The sequence below is a fragment of the Musca autumnalis genome, unplaced genomic scaffold (genome assembly GCF_047663935.1).
Source record: "Musca autumnalis isolate F117 unplaced genomic scaffold, ASM4766393v1 scaffold_1, whole genome shotgun sequence".
NCBI classification, from domain to species: Eukaryota; Metazoa; Arthropoda; class Insecta; order Diptera; family Muscidae; genus Musca; species Musca autumnalis.
Window position 1 is genome coordinate 283662038 of NW_027411644.1, and position 21900 is coordinate 283683937.

Below are 21900 nucleotides of genomic sequence, written 5' to 3' on the forward strand. Positions count from 1 at the left end.
CACAGTCTAACCAGATTGTTCAAACATGTGTTTGATTACCAACGTAACGGTAATAGTTATTCAAAAGCAACATTTAACTTGTTAGGGACTAAAGTAATTCCTTAGCTTTTTTTAATAAAATAATATTAATACAATAAAATAAAAAGAGGAATAAAAGACCGAGAGAAATAGCCAAATTCCTTTGCAATTCAATTTTAAATTTTTTTCTGCTAGCAATTCTACGATTTTTGTTATAGAGGTTGAGAAAAAATTTTGGTTTAAACTCTGTTCACGTTCAGAAAATTGGCCGATGCGTGCAACAGTTACATCGATTTTCATTTTCTTATAAGGAAAACTTATTTTTAAATTCTTTATGTTGTATTGAACAAATTTAGGTAGATGCAACAAAATTTCAAAAATTTATTTTTATTTTCGCGGAAATTCAAAAAAATTAAAAAAATATGTGGGATCAATAATAGCCTGTTTCTATTATATGTTTTTGTCGGGTTAATCATTTTTATGATAATTTATTTGACGTATCTAATGGAATTGACATTTAAAATCTAGTGTATTTGTTAAATCCGGTTATATATAAACGTACTATAAGTTATATTACCTGGAAGTCCGTATAAACCTCTAAAAAATAAATTAAAACCAGTAGGAAAAGACCAAAGTCGGGCGGGGCCGACTATGTAATACCCTACACCAGTCGAAATATGTAAAAATGCAGAGTGCCTAAAATCTAGCGGTACTTTAATATGGAAGCTATACAAAAATTCGGGCCTATATCAAAACGTGGACATATGTATGTCCATAATTCTTGGTGGAGAAGTTTTTTAATAACCCAAAACAAACATTAAAGTAAAGTTTTTGAACTCATTAAACTCCAAATGGCAAATTGGAGCCAAATTTGGGGAAAATCGTTAAAATACCTAAAATCGGGAGGTACCGTTATATGGGGGCTACAAAAAAACATTTTAAGTGGCGAAATTTCGTGGCCACTGGGAACCACATACGTAAAATTTCAACTAGTTCAAGCAAAAAATGTGGCTAAGATCCCTAAAATGCCTTAAAGCGGGAGATATCGTTATATGGGGACTATACCGAACCGTGGAGCTATCTTGAAAATTTTTAGTGGAGCAATTTCGCGGCCATTGAGAACCTCAAATGTAAAATGTCAGCTAGTTCAAGCAAAAAATGTGGCTAAGATCCCTAAAATACCTTAAATCGGGAGATATCGTTATATGGGGACTATACCGAACCGTGGACCTATCTTGAAAATTTTTAGTGGAGCAATTTCGCGGCCATTGAGAACCTCAAATGTAAAATTTCAGCTAGTTTGGGCAAAAAATGTGGCTAAGATCCCTAAAATACCTTAAATCGGGAGGTATCGTTATATGGGGACTATACCGAACCGTGGACCTATCTCGACAATTTTTAGTGGAGCAATTTCGCGGCCATTGGGAACCTCAAATGTAAAATTTCAGCTGGTTTGGGCAACAAATGCGGCTAAGATCCTTAAAATTAAAATTGGGTTGGCAACCCTATGCCTGAGTAAACGTGTTTTGACTGCAGCTGATCGCAAGTTTATTGTTTATTCTTAAATATCGATTGTCTGCTGATGTTTGCTATTGAAATCTCGTGCTAAGAGTATATTTATTTCGGATAAGCTGAAATTTTTAATATTTTTTGGCATAAATAGGATTATTCTTATTTATGATAAACGGCAATTACATAACACCATTGTGCCATTTTTCCTTTCGCTGGATACGAATTGTTGTTGTTGCTACTGCTGTTTTTGCTGTTACCTGTTTCTGGAATTTATCTGTTGTTGCTGCTGTGGACATTAAATATGCCATCTACTAGAACATTTATTTGTGGATCTTGTGACAAATCTGTGACAAAAACTCAAGGATCCATAAAATGCAACATTTGCTCTATTTATTTTCATGGAGCTTGTGTCAACCTATCTGACAAAGACCTTTCGGCACTTAAGGCAATAAAGAACAGTGCGTTTATATGCCAATCTTGTGATTGTAACATTGGTCGTAATAATTCAACGGGTGATTTTGTTAAACTTAACAAGAAACTGGATGTTTTTACTGCTAAGCATCATGATGAATTGAGTGATATCAAGGTGGCTATAGAAAACATGAACACCCAGATGACGTCATGTCTAGCAGAAATCAAAGCAGATATTTCGAAGTGTAATGATCGTGTTGTTAGGGTTGAGAGCTCTGTGTCCACCCTGGAGGAGGAAAATAAAGCCTTGTGGTTAGAAAATAATTCCTTGCATCACAGGCTAAATCGTTCAGATTTCCTCGTTAGTGGCCTGCCTGATGGCTTAGATGATTTAGTGGGTGTGATTATTGCAATTGCTGCTATTTTTGATGTGGAGCTAACACGCCGTGATATTGGTTTACTTTGCTATATTAACAAAAAGAGGAATGTTCTAGTGAAGCTGAATTGTGCGGAATTTCGTGACCAAATTATGCGAAAATATTTCAAAAATCGTTCTCTAAAACTTGGAGATGTTTTACCTGATGTTGCTGGGGATATCAACAGTCGGTTATATTTAAACGACCACTTCTCTCCTGCTGCCAGCAAATTGAATTCTATTTGTGCTAAGCTTCGTAAACAGAATATTATTGCAAAATATAGAATATTAAACGGTGATAATGGCACCAAAGCTCGAATTATAATGCCAGACGGTTCTGTACTTGTGCGAGATGCAAGTGGATGTTCATCGCTGCTTACTGATCAGGCTACAAACTCTAATTGAAGTTTTATCACTTTTCCCTACATGCATATTTTTCATGTAAACCTGGATGTAGTTATTTTCCTATTGAATTCTTTCATATAGCCTCCTTGAGGTGTACATAAATATTAGCTACATCTTGGTAAAGCATTATTATTATTGTCCATTCTTTTATAAATTCGATGTTTTATTTTTGATCTCACATTTTATTTTTAATAAGCGATTAGCTGTGTTAAGATAGTAAAGTTTTTTATATTAGAGATGAATTTAAGTTTTTATTTACTTTGCCTATTGCAATTATTGTTCTTTATTTGGTTCCCCGCCTCTGCACTTTTTATCTATTTTGATGCTTTCTAATGAAAACCTTGGTCCAATAGTAAGTGGTGGCTCTTACTTAAAAGATCTATTGTCTCCTTATGTCAATAACTTAAATGTTGGACACTTGAATTGTCGAAGCATTCGGCCTATTACTAAGCTGGATGAGCTAAGAAACCTTGTGGGAAATAATACCTTTGATATCCTAGCTGTTTCTGAAACTTGGCTTGTTCCTGAGATATTAGACACAGCGGTTTCTATTCCGGGCTACAACTTCGTACGTAGTGATCGCCAGACACCAGACACTACAAGAGGTGGTGGTGTTGGAATATACCTATCTAAGAATCTTCAGTTTAAGTTTGTTTTTAAAACGTCAGTTCGACATTGCGAATCACTGTTCTTAGAATTACAGTTTGGACATATAAACATCCTTTTTGGTGTTATTTATTTGCCTTCAGGTGATATTGATTTGTTCGAAAGCCTCCATTGTGACATTCTTGCAGAGTACAACAACATTGTAATTTTTGGTGATTTTAACAGCAATATGTTTGACCCTGCTAAAGCGAATCTGATTCGTGGACTTTGCACACGCTTAAATTTGACAATTGTCCATAACTCTAGGCCTACTCATTTTAACATCGGTAGCGGTTCAACATCCTTAATTGACTTTATTTTAACCAGTGATTCTTCCATTATAGTTTATACTGGCCAAATTCAATGCCCGGCCATATCAGATCATGCCTTAATTTTTGGATCACTTTCATTAAGATTTAGGAGTTCTCCGGATTATGTTGAATATAGAGACCTCGAAAATATTGACTGGAGTGGTTTATGGTCCTTCCTTGCCTCCTTCGATCCTAATTTGGTTTTTAGAAGTGTAGGTGTGGATGCTAAATGTGCCTGCATTAGTTCTCTTTTAAATTCTCTATTTTCATTTGTTCCAGTTGTTAGGAAGAAGATTAAATATTCGGTTGATCCCTGGATGATGTCAAGGGATGTTAGATTTGCTATATCTGTAAGGGATTTAGCCTTTTCGTCTTTCCAAAATGTTCAATCGCATGAGAATTGGCGTATCTATTGTAAATATCGCAATAGAGCAAAATCGGCCATTCGCAGAGGAAGAAGACTTCACTATTCCAGACTTTTTAGTGGATTAGATTCTTGTAGGTTATGGAAAGTACTTAAAGGTTCCGGATGTGTTGGAAATGATCACGATAATGTAGATATTGATGTCGATAGCATAAATAGCTTTTTCTGCAGTACTTCTATGAGCATATATACTTCGTCTCTTAATATAAATGATTTTCCAGATTCAGATTCATCTTTCTCTTTTCGTTGTGTAGACGAATTGGAACTTGTAGAGGCTTTATGTGGAGTTAAGTCCAAATCAGTTGGTGTTGATGGGATTCCTATTACATTTATTAAGAAAGTGTTTCCATACATCTCTGAAGTCATGTTGGACTTCGTTAATAGCATATTAACTACATCTACATTTCCTTTATGCTGGAAAACTGCTCGAGTGGTGCCAATTCCAAAATGTCGTTCGGTCCACGAACCAAGTGATCTCAGACCCATATCAATTTTACCAGCATTGTCAAAGGTTGTAGAATCTATTATTAAGAAACAAATGCTACAGGCTTGCTCACATAAAATAAGCGATTCTCAATATGCTTTCCGCAAAGGGTATAATACCACCCACTTGCTTCTTACCCTAACTGATTCTATTCGGAAAAATTTAAATGATGATAAGTTAAGTGTTCTGGTATCATTAGACTTGTCAAAAGCATTTAGTTCAATTGACCATTACCAACTTGTATGGAAACTTAAATATTACTTTGATTTTTCCAAATCTGCCTGTAGGCTAATTCTTTCTTATTTAAAAGATCGTTGTCAATTTGTTATATTAAATGATGTTATGTCTAATACATATCCCTTATTCTCAGGTATACCTCAAGGTTCTGTCCTTGGTCCACTTCTTTTCATTTTATATGTAAACGATCTACCGCTTCACACTAACTCTTCAAGGTGCTCAACATACTTATTTGCTGATGACATTTTCATGCTTTTCAATGGTTGTCGTGAATCCCCTAAAGCGCTTGAGAATGACATAAACATGTATCTTAATCGCTTTGTTGGCTGGGCAACCAGAAATTCTTTAAAAGTTAATCCGTCAAAAACTAAGGCTTTAGATTTTCGATTAAGCAATCGACTATCACAATCATTAAATATATTTATAGACCAAGCCAGTATCGAGTTTGTTGAACAGCACAGGTGTCTGGGTGTTATAATAGATTGCGAACTTTCCTTTAAAAATCATATTGATGCACTGACTGGGAAAATATATGCTACCTTACGTCGGATTTACTCTACGAACTTGTACTTAACTCAACATGTAAAACAAACACTGGCAAATTCTCTTTTGATGTCACAAGTTTTGTACGGTCTTGAGGTGTTTTCTGGGACTATAGGGTCGCATTTCGATAAGCTAAATCGGATTGTGAATACAATCGCACGCTTTGTATATAATCTCCGACGAGATAGTCATATAACAGCAGATGTTACGCGATTTCTAGGGTGTTCATTTGATAAGTTCATTAACTATCGCTGCTTAATCTTGTTCCATAATATTATCAAACATAATTCTCCATATTCATTAAGGATGTTATTTTCTTTTATACATTCATTTAGGAACCCTCAGATTTATATTCCCAGAATAGTTAAAGATATTTTTGCAAGATCGTATTTGGTTCGAGTTGCGAGAAGTTGGAATGTACTTCCTCTTGAACTACGTGTTTTTTCTCATAGCAATAATGTTTTTCGTTTGAAAGTTCTTCAATTTTTTCAAAGGCCTAATAGTTATCGCTAATTGTATAGAGAGTTGCCGCTTATTGGACATTCTTATATCATAGTATTTATATAAATACATATTTTTTATGGCTGGGGAGCCGCACTTGTTTTTTTTTTTCATTTTTGAAGAATTAAAAGTAATTAAATATATTTAAATTTTAGTAATAATTATGAGTATTGTAAATACATTAAACTCAGGATATATTATTTGTTGTTAATTGATACATTTATTGGCCTTTTGGCTTTGTATCACAAATGAATTTTTGAAATAAATAAAAATAAAAATAAATAAAATACCTTAAATCGGGAGGTACCGGTATATGGGGGCTATACCAAAACTTGGACCGATATAGCCCATCTTCGAACTTGATCTTCCGACGGCTAAAAAAATGGTATTCCCCAATTTTCAGCGAAATCGGTCAACAAATGCGACCTGTATGTTGCGAACGGACGGACGGACATGCATAAATCGACTCAGAAAGTGATTCTATGTATATCCCTAGAAGGAACTATGGGCCTATCTCGCTTCCTTTTGTATGTTACATATAAATGCACTAACACATAATACCCCTTACCACATAGTGGTGTAGGGTATAAATACGTAGAAAAGTATGAATCCAAAATTATATATATATTTCGTTTATCTTCTAATATTATAAAAGAGTTCAGAAATGACTGACTGATAAAACTGTACAACACAAAAATTAATTACAAGATAATTCGGGCAGATTATGAAAGAAGACCGAAAAAGAAGACACGTGTATCGGCGTTTTGAAAGTTTGCGTCGGGAAGTAACTTTAATAGGCGTGGCAAGTTCCGCCCATTTCTACAGGGTTTGAAATATTCGACATCAGATTCCTTGGAATCCTTGCATTTTAGGTATAAAGTGTCTTTGGCAATATTACTGACAACAATGCGGGGTATCTTTTTATGAAAAAAATTAACTCTCATGCGAGTCACTAAACGGGTCTTTTTGGTCTCTTTTTTCAAAAACCGTTTAAAAACTCCTTTAAAATGTGATCGTATCAGATCAAAATATTCTACAAATTATTAGTCGTATAATTTTCTATAGGCCCCCGAATACACCAAAACTCTAAATCGTACCTAAACGCCAGGAATCTGCCAAAAGTAAAATCACGTTTTAGGGTTAATGTTGTACTTTATCCGAGTTTATTAAGTTTTGTCCCACAAAACTTCATTCTAGATAGAAAACGTCAAGGACAAAAATAATTTCCATCAAATTTCAATATAAGTTGCCGAATAAATGAAATATGTATTTACAATATATATCACGAAAATATATACATCATATTTGCCAAGAAAACACCCAAATATTTTTTGAATAAATTTGTTTTGTTCTTTTTTCGAGTTGATGCATGAAAGTAACATGAAATTTAGTTCTAGACGAAAGGCGTTAAAAGAAGAAATATTATATTCAAAATTTCATTGTAAGTCGTAGAACAAACTAGATATCTAAGTAAAATACTTTGTTAAGAAAATGACGTTACAAAATTAGATATTATAGCATGGCAGAACTACCTAACTACTACTAATATGAAATGTCAAATCCCTTTATAAAAAAATTATTTTTGTTGTAATTTCCCCAACAACATAAAGAAAGTTTTGACATAACATATTCAAAATTTTACGATGCCACTACCTGGGTAATTGTGCCATGATATTATAGGTAGAAATTATTTATTAAACTTTTAGATTCTTATAAGAATATAATATAATATATATAAGATTTTGGCTCAGTATGGAATAAATTTTAATTATAATTAAAATTTATTCCATACTGAGCCAAAATCTCTTAAAATACCTCTCTTTTTGGGGATTGTGTCAAGAGAAGAAATGTTCCAAATCAAATTTCATTATGAGTCTCTGAACAAAAGAAATTTGTTGCTATAATATTTAACATCTCCAGAAGCTTTCGCTTTTTATATATGATTTAGGACAATAATCTACCGTTTTTATTCACATTTTCGTTATCTGCGGTCACAAAATATATTTTATTGATGTTTTTCATAATATATTCTTTCAGAAGATTATGTGTGCTCGATCCAAACTGTTTTTGAAATATCTATGGTGAATATACATAGGGAAAATATTGATAACCCAGATCGGACTTTGAAAAATTACGTATTTTAGTACTATAAACTAAAATAACGTCATCAAGATAAGTCATAGGTTCCTGATATTGTATCTGAAAATGCGCGGCTATTGTGACCGCATATAACGAAAATGTGAATAAAAACGGTAGAATTTGGTGCTAAATCATATAAAAAAGCGAAAGTTTCTGGAGATGTTAAATATTATACCTACAAATTTATTTTGTTCAGAGACTCATAATGAAATTTGATTTGGAACATTTATTCTTTTGACACAATCCCCAAAAAGTGACTCAGTATGGAATAAATTTTAATTAATAGTCATACCCCCATTATTACAAGTCTTCTTTTGTTATATTTTGGATTTACCGAAGAGATTTAGAGCGTTCCGCTTAACTTAAAATTAAAAGTGATGATTGAATTTCAAGGAGGAGCTTCTTGGCATTAACTTTCAATGTAAAAATTATATTTTTAATGCCTCCAAATTGGTTTATTTTGCGTTTTCAAATCCTTTAGATATTAAAAGAACGCATATAATAATGGCCATAAAAGTTTAACGAATAATTTCTACATATAATATCTAATTTTGTAGCGTCATTTTCTTAACGAAGTATTTTACTTAGATATCTAGATTCTGGGACTTACAGTGAAATGTTGTGTAGAATATTTCTTCCTTTAACACTTTCGTCTAAAACTAAATTTCATGTTACTTTCATGCATCAACTCGAAAAAAGAACAAAACAAATTTATTCAAAAAAAAATATTTGGGTGTTTTGTTGGCAAATTTGATGTATGTATATATTTTCTTGATATATATTGTAAATACATATTTCATTTATTCGGCGACTTATATTGAAATTTGATGGAGAATATTTTTGTCTTTGGCGTCTTCTATCTAGAATGAAGATTTGTGCACAAAACATAATAAACTCAGATAAAGTACAACATGAACCCTAAAACGTGATTTTACTTTTGGCAGATTCCTGGCGTTTAGGTACGATTTAAAGTTTTGGTGTATTCGGGGGCCTATAATAAAGTTATACGACAAAAAATTTTGTAGAATATTTTAATCTGATACGATCACATTTTAAAAGAGTTTTTAAACGTTTTTGAAAAAAGAGACCAAAAAGACCCGTTTTCATAAAAAGATACCCCGCATTGTTGTCAGTAATATTGCCAAAGACCTTTATACCAAAAATGCAAGGAATCCAAGGAATCTGATGTCGAATATTTCAAAACCTGTAGAAATGGGCGGAACTTGCCACACCTATTTAGGTTACTTTCCGACGTAAACTTTCAAAACGCCGATACACATGTCTTCTTTTTTTCGGTCTTCTTTCATAAACTGTGCAGGGTTTCTTGTAATTTTAAGAAAAGTTCAATTTTGTTGTACTGTGTAATCAACGCCCAGGATAAACGGCTAAAGCTAGAATCTTGAAAATTTGGGTGAAGGTCAGTCTTGGTCAGAAGGTGTCAGATAAGGCTGGTTACGAAAAGTCCTAAATTGTGCTAAATATGGTATCATTTGTATTTGGCGAACCGGTAGAGTTCGAATTCTGAAATTTGGAATGAGGGTCACTGATGGAATATAGGATAAACGTACCAAACGGTTTTCAAAAATTCGAACTGCAAGTGTACGAAAAGTAATACAATGTACTAAATGTGGTACCATTTTGTTTGTCTGAAAGGATAGAGCTAGTAGCTTGAAATTTGGAATGAGAATGAAAGTTGAGAAGTTGGGTTGATACAAGGAGATGGTTTTGAAAATGTGTAATCATTTGTACGAAAGGTACTGAATGGTACTAAATTAGGTACAATTTGGATTTGGACCAACGGATAGAGATGGAATTCTGAAATTTGGAATTGAGATTATTGTTGAAGTGTAGGATTGTGGTAGTTTTGAAAATTCGTGCATATGGACACGAAAAGTACTAAATGGTACTAAATTTGATAGATGAGGATTTGAGTGAACTGATAGAGCCGGGATCCCGAATTCAAAATTGAGAGTAGGATTGAGGTAGTTTTGGAAATTCGTACTTATGTGTACGAAAAGTTCTAAATTTGGTACAATCGGGATATGGAACCTGAAATCCTGAAATTTGGATTGGAGATCATTGTTGGAGTGTAAGACCATGTTTATATTATAGCTTTTTGAAGGGTTAACCTTCTTCATGAGGATTTATTTGAAATATAAGCAATGGAATTGACATTTTAAACCCAGTGGTTAAATCCGGTTATAGATAAACGTACTATAAGATAGAAGTAGTTTTGGAAATTCGTACAACTTGTATTCAATTAATTAATTAAAAACAAGTAAGCAAAGGCTATAGTCGGACTGGCCGACCATGTGATACCCTACACCACAACCTATAGGAATTAGCTATGTGCAACCGCCTTGGACGCTGAAAGTCGGGGTTCGATTCCCAGGCCTGGTCACACCAAATTTTAAACAGTGGCAAAATACCCCTTTGTAATTTTGGCGATATTTCCTGAGTATTTCAGCCAAGAAAACCGTCTCTACAAGTGGCAACTTAGGACACGTATTTGATCTGATCATATGTTTTTTATGACCGTAGGCCCCATGTTATGGAATATGGTCTATATTGGCCCACATTTTGGTGTAGATCCCATATAGCGGTACCGCCCGATTTTCGGCGTTTTGAATAACTTTGCTAAATTTTCTGGCCGAATCAACTGTATTTTGACATTTCGGCTTCCCTGAGGTCAAAAAACTTCTCCACAAAAATTGGGGACATAGATCCACGTTTTGGTTTAGTCTCCATATATAGGTGTTGTCCGATTTTACTTATTTTAAAGTTTTTAACAAATTTTTCTGACCGACTTAGCTGTATTTTGGCATTTAGGGTAACCAGTGGCCAAAAAAAACTTCTCCCAAAAAAAATGGAGGCATAGCTTCACGTTTTGGTATAGGTTCCATGTAATGATATCACTGTGAACCGAAATTTTGGGGGGTGAAAAATTCCAATTGGAGATGAAAGCCCTTGGTGAGTATATACAGAACCCCGAAGGACAGATTCGCCGTGAGTCGAACTTTCGCGATATGGCGTGATGAAGTTTTTGCTAGAGACCCTGTAAGCCATCAGGAATTAGCGTTATATCTTTGTTCACTGTTGCTTTAGCTTATTTTTGAGATGACATGTCTTCAGTCAAATCGAATAAGGATTATTTTCGTAGAGCACTTCGACCTTCTAACTCGCTTCCTTCAATGTCCTTTTCGTCCTTTATTTTAAGAGCCGCTATAAAAGTACCACAAGATGAAGTTTTTCAGCTTCGAAATGTTCTGCAAAAATGTCGGCCAGAAAATTTTAGGTACGGCTCTCATTGACAACAAATCGATTTTGTCGAGTCTTCGTGGTCGTTTTGTGCATTTACACTGTTTTTGTTCAGAAAAAGACTATATTTTGTTTTTTGTATTTTCGTCACAGAACATACAAAAACACAAAACACAGTTTTTTTCTGAGCAAACAGGAGTAAATGCACAAAACGACCACGAAAACTCGACAAAATTGATTTGTTGTCAATGAGAGCCGTACCTAAAATTTTCTGGCCGACATTTTTGCAGAACATTTCGAAGCTGAAAAACTTCATCTTGTGGTACTTTTATAGCGGCTCTGAAAATAAAGGACGAAAAGGACATTGAAGGAAGCGAGTTAGAAGGTCGAAGTGCTCTACGAAAATAATCCTCATTCGATTTGACTGAAGACATGTCATCTCAAAAATAAGCTAAAGCAACAGTGAACAAAGATATAACGCTAATTCCTGATGGCTTACAGGGTCTCTAGCAAAAACTTCATCACGCCATATCGCGAAAGTTCGACTCACGGCGAATCTGTCCTTCGGGGTTCTGTATATACTCACCAAGGGCTTTCATCTCCAATAGGAATTTTCCACCCCCCAGACTTTGAGCTCCAGTTTGTTGCACAGTGTATCCAAACTAAACGACTTTTTTACTTCAAAATAAAGTGGCGATAAAATGAAGAGTTGCAAATAGTAGCAGCCGGAATTTTCGGAGTAATTACCTCGGAGTATGTATTTTAAGAAAAACAATATTTGGAAGTGATCCCCGGTTATCCCCGGTTAGTTGTACTTTATATAAAATACTTAAAGTCGAAAAGTTTTGTCTTAATAATTAAAGATTATTCTTTTGAATATTTACAACAGTAAATAATTAAGCAATCACTTTCTTTTTAAAGCAGCACATCCAAACTGTTGGAAAAAATTCAATTATGCACTCTTTACTTTAATTTTTCCCACAATTTTTGACGATCAAAACAAATACCAAAAAAGTCGATTTAGCAATCACGAATAAAAACTCCCAATGTATGTACCGCTATAACAGCCAACTACAATAAAATACAAATTTGTTTATTGTTTTCGGGTGCCGCAAGATGTTTAGAACAGGACGCCATTAATTATTTCCATATAACATAAGGCCAGTTTTCGGACTTTTGCTCCGCTAGATTTGAATTTCGCCCACAGTGCGCCGTTCGGAATCGGCGATAAAAACTAGGTCACATATCAATAACTTAATTTGTAGCATTGGAGGAAACTGTGGTTCTCTTTACAAAACCCATTATATATTAGGCAGTAGGCCCGTTACCTAGCAGACACATTATTGCAATTTGCATCAGGAAAGGTCAGTAGTTATTTTTCCATATGTAGGCTACTTTGCCGGCATATGCCCTCCAGGAATTAAAATATGGACCAAAAATAAAATTTGTATATTTTTCATACGAAAGTAATGGTCTATGTCACCCGCTAAATAATATCAGATCATCATGAAAAATTATAGACATTTTCTTTTACCTAAACTCTTACCTCGTGCAAAATTTCGTGACTATTGAGCTATAATTGCGACCTCTAGCTTCTTTATGATTACACTACAAGCAAAAAACTGGATATATTAGGCTGTAACTATGTTATCTGATCACGTACATCAACATAATTGACATCAATGGAAAGGTCAAGAGATCTGCTTCCAAACATAACTCACGAGGGAGGATTGTGTCTTTCAGAAAAAAAGATATAAGCTGTATATTAAAAATTTTCACAATTTTCACACAAAGGTTGTGGTCCATTTAACCCTCTAAATATTATCTGATCGCCATCTCAAGTTGCTGGCATCTTCATTGTCATACACTCACTCTTACCTTACTTAAAATTTCGCGTTGATCGGACTATTATTGCGACCTACAGAGCCGCTACAAAATTGCATAAAAATTATGTTTTTGGTCCATTTCACCCGCTAAATATTTTGCGATCATCACCAATTATAATAGCGATCTATTCTGATGTGAAGCCGACCCCCATACCAAATTTCGTGACGATCGGTCCATAATTGCGGCCTGGAGCGTGTTTACAATTTATAATGGACAGACGGACGGACGGACGGACAGACACACATCTCAAAATCGCTTTATCTCGTCGAGATATGAAGATTGGTATACCACATTGGGGGTCTCCGACGAATATTTCGCGGTGTTACATGAATTTTTCCCAAAACAAACTTATAATACCCTTTCCACATAGTGGTGTAGGGTATAAATAAATATTGATTAAAATTGGTATTAGTGTAACAACATTTGTCTGTGTTTTTTATATCCTTTCCGCATACGAAGTAGCGAGCACTTTGCTAGTATTATATAGAGTATGTCAACAGTTCGCGAATTATAAAAGGGTGACAGTCTGGTTTTTACCATATAAATTTGATACGACCAAAAATGTGCCAGACGAAATCTGTTTTAGACAATTTGGAGTCGATTTAGCCAAACGGACGGGAGTATTACACAACACAAACAAAAACAACAACTTTCACAAGGCCAAACAAAGAATTCGATCCCGTTGTTCCTGATTCTCATTTTATTTTATAAAAGAAAGAAACACAAGCAACAACATCAATCCCACAAAACAAAAAAAAACATTGTTCCACAACATCCCATACGGGACAAGGGAGACTTCTCTCATATCAATGATATGGGACCTACTGTTTATCGCCGAGTCCGAACGGCGTGTCTTAAGACACCACTTGTGGAGAAGTTTTTCAAGGCTGAGATACTCAGGAAATGTCGCCAACATTACTGAGGGGTATTTTGCCACCGTTGAAAAATGTTTGATGTTGCCTGGCCGGGGAATCGAACCCCCGACTTTCTGCGTGCAAGGCGGGCGTGCTTACCATTGCACCACGGTGGCACCCATCAATCCCAGCTAATTAGAAATTATCACCATGGAGGGGGACAGGGGCTTTCCTCCCCCTTCAAAACCACCCAATGAGCAATCAGCAGTAAAAAATAGAGACAGGAGTCGTAGTAGTACAAGGAGCAGTACCAAGAACCAATCAGCACAATCACGAAATTGAAGAAACCACCACAATGCAACAAGGTTGCCCAACACAAAGTGCCCAATACCCTTTAAATAACAACGCATCAAATAAAAATATTTCCTCCGATACTACATATATATATGAGAATTTAGAGCTTAGTTATGACTGTGTTCGTAAAGGTCCATACATGGTATACGTAGATCGTCCCAAACCAAATAGCAATTTCCACGAGGAAATTAATACAACTCATCTATCCAGACTACTTTCAACATTAAATTCAGAGAGCGTGCTGGACGTTTTTAAAATTAGCTTTGACCGTGCCAAAGTCACGTGCAGACGCGGCTCCGTCGCAAATCTTCTTACAGAAGATCAAAGAATCAAAGACCAAGGTTACCAAGTCAGAATTTTACCCCATTTTGTGTCAGAAATAGGTGTAATTTTCGGGTTGTCAGTTGATATACCGGACAAAGAACTGTTTAAAGCACTTCAATCAGAAGTGGAACCAATATCAACACTTTATGGAAAGTTCTTGACCATAAAATAACCAATAGTAACCACATGCCTATCTTAGTAGAGCTGCATAACTCAGCACCACCACAAAACGTAACTTTTATCTGCAAAAGTAGATTGTATCAAGAACTGAACAATTCAGATCTTGGCAACAACTTAGATGAGATTCACAATAATTTCCAAAGGTGTAAAGAAAGATGTACATATAAACTAATTGCAAAAAAGAAAAAAAGAACTTCAGCAATTTTACAAAGGAGCTCTCGGACTCGAGAAACTTAGAAGAAATGTGGAAAGCACTGAGGAATGTAAACAGTACCAGAAATAGGAACCACCTAATAATTTATGGAGCAAAGAACAAAAGGAAGAATATTTGGACTTTATAATCAGCTCCTCTTCCATAGGTAGTCCACCAATCCCAACAGACATGGCTACCATTTCAGACCAGTAGTGGGTTTCTGTAATTTTTTTTTTTACCGAACCGATATCGTTAATTAACGAAAATGTTCGATTGAAATACCGAAAGTGCTATTCTGTAACTCAAAGTTATCGATAGATGAATTTTAGCGACGAATATCGGTAGAATAGCGGGATCTAAAGAAGATGCACTTTATTTCAAAATGTATGACATCAATTAGTCTAATTTTTTAAACGTTTCTTGTTATTTTTAGAAAAAAAATGGAAAAAACTCACTTTAAATGAAATACGCATACCAAGTTAACATAATTCGAATTTGAAATGAAATTATTAAATTATTTAAATTATGAAATTATCTAAATTACTATCGTATAAAAAATGTTCAAATTTCTAATGAAATTATTTAAATTACTATTGTATAAAAATGTTTCAAAATTCTTTGGGTCCATTGTCACACAGTTATTCATTGAGAATTTTAAATTTATCAACAGATTTTGCTGTAGCCTTTCTTTTCTCTTACGGACTTTGTCGGATTTTTTCGCCCATTGCTGCTGTTTAGGATTTATTATCGTCCCTGTCCCCAACCCCACCGCAACCACCGTTGTCTCGAAAATTAAGTTTCAAGCCGATGCAACTCAACTTAATAGATTTTGCTGGAGAACTGTACGGATATAATTGGACTTTCCTGCAGGATATTGCTCCGAATCACCATGTTGGACCTACAAAGGAGTTTTTAAAGGCACGAAATGTACCGTTATTGGAGTGGCCAGCTGTAACTCATGGCCCCATCACATCGAAGACCTTCGGGGCATACTATCTGCCAAAGTTTTCGCGAAGTCAAAGGAGTGCACGACGCTGAAAGAATTGAAATGTGCATTATTGGCGGAATGGGAGTATATCACCACTAACACCTTAAGAAACCTAGTCGGTTCTATGACACGAAGGCTACATCAAGTCCTAATCCACAAGGGCAATACAATATCATGTTAAATGTACAACAATTTTGTTCATTATATGCATTTTTTAAAAATTTTCTTTATTGCACATATAAATATTTTCTATGAAAATTTTTTTATATATTATTTTTCTTTAATATGAAATTAATAAGAACGCAATTTTCTTTTATATTTTAAAAGCAATCGTAAGCACTAACTACAATGTAAAAAGAATATTGGAAATATATTTTGTTTTCGACACTAAATATCATAATATTAGTTTGCACATATAATTATTTTACATAGGTACATATAGCGTTTAAAAGAAAGGTGTGGGAAATGTACTTCACTTCCTCGAAGATGGATGATACTCCACCCCATTAGGTAAGGGTGTAGACACAACCAAAATTTTTAAAAAATTGCATTTTTAAAGCAATAGGGTAAGTACCCCGCCCCTTACGAAATGCAACAAAATATGTAGCCTATTTTCACCGGGGGCCATCGCTGTACATTCCCTGACAATTTCAGAAAAATCAGTTCAGTACCTTTTGTAGAAAAGATTAAAATTAAAAGTTTAAAAAGTGGGCGCAACGTGGGCTTGGTCAAATTTTCTTTGCATAAAAACTTAAGTCGGACTATGGTGCACATTGTACAGAAAGAATTATCCAAATCGGTCCAGCCTTTTTCAACTGATGCCATTACCCCTTCCGAAATTCAACTAAATTTGTAGCCTATTTTAACCGGAGGGCATCCCAGTACATTCACTGGCAATTTCAGGAAAATCGGTTCAGTAGTTTTTGTAGAAAAGATAAAAATTTAAAATAGGCTACATATTTCGTTGAATTCCGGAAGGGGCGGTTTACTTACCCTATTTCTTAAAAAATGCAATTTTTTTAATAATTACGAATGTATCGGTTTTTGCTTTTCTTTATAAACTCGCGAATTTTATGTTTATATATATTGTACCCATCGAGCATGTGTGTGTTCGTTTACCCAAAATTTGTACAAATTGTTACTGGATGTTGTTCGTTTACTCTACAATACAATGCACATAGGTTTCAATCAGGAAATTTTTGGCCAAAACCCTATTTTTGAAGTTTCGAAATTTTAACTTTTTTGCACAGAATAATAAAAAACACCTCAAGTCATCTGAAAATAAATAGTTTTTGTAAATAACGTTAGTATTCGTTGATTGGCGCAGTACCAAAGTTGACACTTTTTTATGTAAAAATAAAACGGACTTTGTGCTGTAAAATATACAATTTTTGTTGTATTGCGTCGCTGCATAAATGTACAGAAGTGAGACCAAACTTATTATGAATCGGGAAGCTGTTAATGAGTACTTTCATAATATTTAAAAAGGGGCGATGAAATTTGTAAAATCAGCGTAATAAAATCAACTTATATATATATATATATATATATATATATATATATATATATATATATATATATATTAAAAATTATTTTTTACAAATATTTTTAAAATATATTTAAACTTTTAAAAAAATGTCCAAGTTTGTCCACCTCCAAATTGATTTTGGAAGATAGCTGGGGGTCTTAACTAATAAATTGAGAAATAAATTCTTGCTCAAATTTGCCCCAGTTAAAATAAAGTGGATTTTTCTATTTTAAGATGGGAGAATTTTTGTAAATACCTGTTGTGAATGTACGTAGTATCCAATTGAAATAGAACGGTAATACCTACATCTATCAATCGATTTTTCTTAAAATTCATATTTAAGGGTTTCAGAGTGTAGAAAACAAGTATGTGCAAGTTTTTTGAAAATAGGTCCATTTTTTGTCATAGCCCCCACATAAGAGTACCGTCCGATTTTAGATATTTTGTGAATTTTAGCGACACTTTATGACCGATTCTGCTGAAATTTGGTATTTCGACCGCTTGGAAGATATGAATCCTTCGTACCAAAAATTGTTAACATAGTACAATGTTTTGGTTTAGACCCCACACAACGGGACCACCCTGTTCAACAAATTTTGGCAGTTTTTGGTCATTTTGGTCGATAAAACGTAAGAATTGCTGTTTGTACACATTTATTAAAAATAATAATTAATTTCAATACAAAATGGACGTTGAAATAGTTTTGGCCAGAAAATTTGGATTTGGGACCATTGTGCAATGTAAAATACCTTAGCCGATTACAAGAAGTTACTGGACTTGTACAAATTATATAGTAAACGAACACACCTAATATGTGGTCATTTGTAACGAATTCGTGAAAATACTACTTTTTACTACGATAACAATTTTCCCTTTATGATATCGGAAAAAGTTGTAAAAATTAGTAGATTCTTGCAGTACTGGAACAGACCAATTGTTTTAAGAGCAGTACACATTGTCAGTTTTGAATGTCGATATTTCGCAGTTATCGATAACTGTCCAACCGTCCAGCAACCACAAAACATTTGGTGGTTGCATGATGAATGACAAAAATGAACGGCCACACTAGCAAGCACCAACAAAGCTGTCATTGTACTCAGCTTTAATGACTTTGCCTGTGAGAATCGTATTTGTTTTCTATTAATTTTTATTAAAACAAAGCAAACTTAAATTTTTAAATAAAAAATATCAAAAAGGCTTTAGTAATCGCAGTCGGCGCGGAAACTGTTTTCACCGAATCGAACTAAAATAGGCGTTTTCGTTATCACGACAATATTCCGCACACGGCCCTGGAGTGGTATTTTTTTGGTTATAGCCCTAATATACACGGCAAGGTTGCACTGGGGATAGGTAAGTCGACTTTCGATTAATCGATTAGTCGACTTTTTGCAGTTAAAAGTCTAAAAATCGTGGTCGACTTTTGGCTGGAGGGAAAATCGCATAATCGATTATCTTGTGATCGATTTTCGAGTTTGCCCATTGATTGCTGACTTAGCGGTTTTACAGTTTTGGCGGTTTTACATTTTCAAAAGAAAACTCGAAAATCGACAAATAATCGATCATAATCGATTTTCTGCGGTTATGAAAAAGTCGAAAGTCGAGTTTTATGACAATTGAAATAATCGCCAGACCGAAAAATCGCATTTTTAGTTTTAGACCAAAATCGAAAAGTCGAAAAATCGATTATTGCTTTCCATTACCTATCCCTAGGTTGCACGAGATCTCATCTAAAAATTGTGATTTGTTTCAATTTGCGAATGATTTTCTGCTGCTTTGTTACGACAGAGGCTTTTAAAAGGCGAAGGAGATCTTAACAAATAAAATTCAAGAATTGCAATCGAGATGTGTACAGATCAAACTAAGCTCTAATGGGTACTTTACACGATATGTTTTTTACATATGGGTTGTCACTTTGCATATACATTTTGTATTTAAAAAGTGACAACCCATATGTTAAAAACATATCGTGTAAAGTACCCATAACATGGACAAGATAAAGCTGAAAACACATCCAACATGGGTAAAGTGGGTAAAGTTTTGTGTCGTTTTGGCCGTTTTTACAAATTCAAATTCATTTAAAATATATGCCGGCAAACAGATCAACGCCGCGCTGTTGTTTTTGTTTTTTCTCAACGCCCAACACAAAACTTTACTCAAACGCTGCATGTGTTTTCAGCTTAAGTGTTATCCTTTTCAGCCGTAGCCCTCAAGACCTGGACATTGTCATCAACAACATTAAATTAGTTCAAGAAAAATCAAATATTTAGGCGTACATCTTTCCTTAAGCGTTTCCTCTAAAATCCACATACACACTACAACCTCTTCAGTCAGTAAAAACTGTTATTTTCTAAAATTATTAAGTGGCTGCAAATTTGGAGTCAAAGCATCATAGGCGCTGCATCTCTACAAAGCCTTTGCGAGACCAAAAATTTAATATGGTGCCTTAAAAATTTCCAACTTGAAAAAAAAACATTCGAACAGAAACTTAAAGTATGTGTGCAAAATAGCTTAAGAAGAGCTTTAGGACTAATTAGATCCACCCCAGTACCAATTCTTTACCACTTAGCGGCTAAATTGCCATCCCTTTTTCAGATTCGAACCGCCAAATAGTTGGTGAAGTGTGTGGTCTTTGATCGTACAGACCTAATGTCAGCAGAACTACTGGCACATTACGCCCAAGAAAATAAAATAACATCACTAAAATAGCTATTCTCACTGACAATTTAAGTGGACTGCAGGCCACTACAAACAAAAACATAACTATTAAGGAAGGTAAATAGTTTTGCGTCACAGGTAGAAATTCACTTTATTCCGGGTCATACAAACATACAATTTAACGATATTGCAGACAATGCAGCCAAAACCGCTTCATTGATTGATACTTTTCTGGATATTAAATACCCTCTATATGATGCTATTAATGAAATATCTATGTCACTTTGGCACAGGAAAGCAAGGCAACCAGGTAAGGCCTTTAGCCTTAAGTAGAATTCTCAGCGGACATTGCTTTTGTAATGCTGCGAGGAGATCTTTTCCACAATTTTATGAAGTTCTCACTATTGAGGACTTTGTGGCAAGATATGGGTTTGGCGGTCTTAAGGTATTGGGGGACTTCTGCGAGAAGGCCAACATTGGTCTCTAAACTGTGTGCTGACCTGTTTAAATTAGTGAAACATAAAATACGTAGTCTATTGATTGGTGATGGCACTTAACCCCTGAACTGTTGCAGGAGTGGACCAAGAAATCCAATTAAAAAGCAGTAAGGAAAGGATCAAAGTCAGGCAGGGCCGACTATATGATACCCTAAACCACTGTGAATAGGTAAAATATATATTGGAGCTAAATTCAAATGTGAACAGATTACGATATAATTTGGCACATATATTTCTAGACCAAAAAACACATACATTCCAAATTTCATCAAAATTAGACATACATAGCGTCTTTGGTGCATCAAATACCTTAAATCGAGCGAAAATTTATGGGAGCTATATCCAAATCCGAACCGGCTTCGATAAAATTTGGCACTCTTATTTCTAGACTAAATTCCCTCACACATTCCATATTTCATTGATATCGGTCATATCAAGGTACATTTATACAAGGTAGAAGTGACAATCAGCTGTATTCTTACTTTTATGTAAATTTAGTTTTCAAAATGTATTAGGGTCTTCTCATGAAATTTGAAACTTCGAAATTTGCTACCATAAAATACTGTTTTTCTTGTAATAAAAAAGACCCACGACAGTTCTGAATGCTTCATATTTACATTGTCATTCAAATTTGTCCTATTTTGGAGGATTTTCAAAATATATTTATGTTTTTCCTGAGAAATTTTTGGAACGACCCTATTATTCAATATTTTCTTTGACAACTAATTTTCAATACCAACAATGTTGTTTTTGTAAATTTTTTAGTTGTTGTAATTCATGCACATACCTTCTATAAATTTACCTTGGGTCATATATAACGTGTTTCTTGCACCAAATACCAAAAATCGGCCAAAAATATATATGGGGGCTATATCCAAATCTGAACCGATTTTGATATAATTTGGCACACTTATTTCTAGACCAAATTCCACATTCCAAATTTCATTGAGATCGGACATATATAACGTGTTTCGTGCACCAAATACCTAAAACCGGCCGAAAAAATATATGGGAGCTATATCCAAATCTGAACCGATTTCGATATAATTTAGTACATTTATCTATAGACCTAACTCCATCACACATTCCAAATTTCATCAAAATTGGACAGATACAGCGTGTTTGGTGCATCAAATA